Source organism: Octodon degus, unplaced genomic scaffold, assembly GCF_000260255.1.
Source record: "Octodon degus isolate 3935 unplaced genomic scaffold, OctDeg1.0 scaffold00016, whole genome shotgun sequence".
Taxonomy (NCBI): domain Eukaryota; kingdom Metazoa; phylum Chordata; class Mammalia; order Rodentia; family Octodontidae; genus Octodon; species Octodon degus.
This window is the reverse complement of record NW_004524592.1, coordinates 1,099,131-1,102,387: the sequence shown is the minus strand read 5'-3', so window position 1 is coordinate 1,102,387 and position 3,257 is coordinate 1,099,131.

Sequence of the window (3,257 nt, the reverse complement as noted above, 5' to 3'; positions counted from 1 at the left end):
ATTTTTGTATATATGGGTATGATTTTATTCAAATATCTTGTGCAAAAGGTTCATTTTTCTTGGAACTGTGGTGTTATAAGTTCAACTAAATTCAGAAATTTTAATTCTTTAAATATTTATTGCCTACCTCTTTCTACATTGAGAATTCTAATATATGAATATAAATTTCTTGATTTTGACACGGAGTGAACTATTATATGACTGATCTGTGATTTCTTTCTTCATTTTTATTTTGGGCAGTTTTAATTGTTATATAAATTTAAGTTCGTAAATAAATTATTTACAGTGTGCAAAAAAAAAAAATGCTGGAGAGGCTATGGAGAAAAAGAAACCCTTCTGCACTGTTGGTGGGAATAAAGATTGGTACAACCACTATAGAAAACAGTGTGGAGATTTCTTCAAAATCTAGGATGGGACATTGCAATCAATCCAGCTATTCCTTTCCTGGGTATTTTTCCAGAAGACCTGAAAACCTCATTTCACAATGATATATGTGCATCCATGTTTATACCAGTGCAACTTGTTATAGCTAGATCCTAAAAACAACCCAGATGCCCATCAAATGAAGAACGTATAAAGAAGATGTGGTATTGTCACATAATGGAGTATTATTCAGCTATGAAACAGGATAAATTTGAGTCTTTTGTCAGTAAATGAGTGCAAGTAGAGAACAAACTCTTTAAGTGAAAGAAATTAGACCCGTGTGTGAGACAACATCATATTGTCTCCTTAGTGTGAGAACATGAAAGAGAAAAATGGAATCTAAGGGTACAATAGATACTGGGAAAAGGGAATGAACTTATTCTAAAGGAAAGAGTTAATGAGTTGAAGAGAAGGATAGGAGAGGGAGTGGGGGAAAGAGATATAAATGAGTGTAAGCAGGATGCTTTGGACAGCTGTATTGTGCGTTTGTGCTGGTCTGTTGAAAGAAGCAATTAATGCTTCAATTAGTTTTGTCTCCTTTTTTTAATTGTTTGTACTTTTTGTCTTCTTAATTTCTTATACATGTCTTCCTTTTTTCTTTGTTCTTCCAGATTCCAATGCATAAATCTGCTAATATGAATAACTGGTTGGAAGACAACACTGTAATACAATAAATACTGTAAAATTCACATTATGTTGTTAAGTGAAATTCTGTATCACTTGTAATTTTTCTGTTTCAATTTTAATTTGTACTCTCTTCAAAAAATTAAATAAAAAAGAGTAAGGACATCTTCTTGTGACTCAGACAAGTAGAGGAAGCAGAGGAGCTGTTTGTAGCGTAAGATCAAGAGGATACCTAGTAATTTGATCTCAGATGTAAAGGAAATTTTTCTATAGTTTAGCTATTGCACTTTTCCTTCCCAGAAATTTTCCTGTGAAGTACAATAAATACAACTTTATATATACTATAGATGTGCTAAAGATATATCAAGAGGGACTAGGGATATAGCTAAGTAGAATAAGCACTTCCCTGGCAAGCACAGGGTCCTGAGTTCAATCCCTAGTACCAAAAAAAAATGTGTATATATATATATATATATATATATATATATATATATATATGATGTATCAATGTAGATTTGCTAATAATTTTTGTTCAGCATATACGTGTATGCACAATATAGCACTAATATATACTAGAGATTAATTATGTAAAAATGAGTCATTAGCATCTTTATATAGAAAGAAAGGGAAACAGTTACAAAAATCTATGTCTTATTTTCCATTATCTATTTATAGAGTGAGGGTCAAGTTGTAATTTATTTTGTTATTTTTAATGTCATATGCTGTCCATGTCTGTCCATTCTTCTTTGTAAAAATCTGAAAATAGCTGCACTATAAATATGTAAGACTTATTTCTGAAGAGTATAACTTCAAACAACTAACCACCAATGGCCACATGCTCCATCTTAGAAGAAGAGGGAGATACTTTGCCATCACCAACCACCCCTATAAAGCAAAGATCTCAATTCTAGGCATGCAACTAATTTACTTCATAGTGAATGGACAGATACAGTATATATCAAGGATAGTCCTAAGCACTCAAGGTTAAAAGAAAACAATAATACTTGATGATCAAGGGGCTCTTGCATAAGCATATAAGATGATAAACATACATTAGGTAATTATAATACAAACTACTCAGTCCCTTGTACTATGTAGATGAGTGTCCAGTCAAAGTGAATACTACTGGTTTCTGGTTGACAACTTTTATACTTTTTACTGGCTCTGTAGGCTGATGTAATGAAACTTGCTCCCTATCTTTACACAGAATAAGGTATTTCAGAAATAGTCATTTTGATTTTTAGTGATTGAAACTGAAGTGTCTGTCTATTCTCTCTTTAGATTTTCTTATGCTAATCTATAACATATTATCAAGTATTTTATTCATTCTATTGTTGTAGGAAAAATTGACAGTACTGGACTTAATATTAGCTTTCCATAAAAAAGTCTGAAGATGCTTTGTATCAAAATGCTATCCGTTTTTTTTTTCATTATAATTTGAATAGCTAAAGGAAGGATATAGATAAGGAAATGAGTGAAAGGGAACAGAAGAAAACAGAGATGGCTGGAAATGAGAAAAGCTGGTTGTATTCCTGTTTCACACGTATCTCTGCTTAGTAATTTTGGATACTTGGGCTTAGCCATTGTAAGATGAAAAAACAGACCTCCTCAGCTAAAATTCTACTATTCTAGAATTCTTAATTTAAAAAAATCAGAACCTCTGCTCATAACACCAAGGTTATGCTCAGTTATCATGCAGAAAGCTGTTCCCCAGTATATGAAGCAGGGGGAAACCCTGATGCCAAGAACAAGTGACTTCCTGATGATGTATGTTTCTCAAAGGGGCTGAATCAGAACAATTACAAATTTAAGGACAGCATGTGCCATCCAGCAAGACTTTCCTACAAGAAATACAATCTGAAGTAGACAATATCCTGAGATTGTTAGTTTGATATCACCTTGGCTAGACTATAATATTCAGTATTCAGTCAAACACTGACACACATTCTTCTGAGAGCATAGCACACACGATGTGGTTAACGTGTACGGTGAAGTGACTTTAAGTAAAGCATATAGTCCTTGATGATCTGGGTGAGCCTCATCTAACCAACTGAAATTCCTCAAAACAGAGGTTTCCTGAAGAAAAGGTAATGCCATCTGCAGACCACAGGGTCAGAAGCTGCCCAAGAGTTTCTGGATCAAGAGTCTCTCTCTCTCTCTCTCTCTCTCTCTCTCTCTCTCTCTCTCTCTCTCTCTCTCTCTCTCTCTCT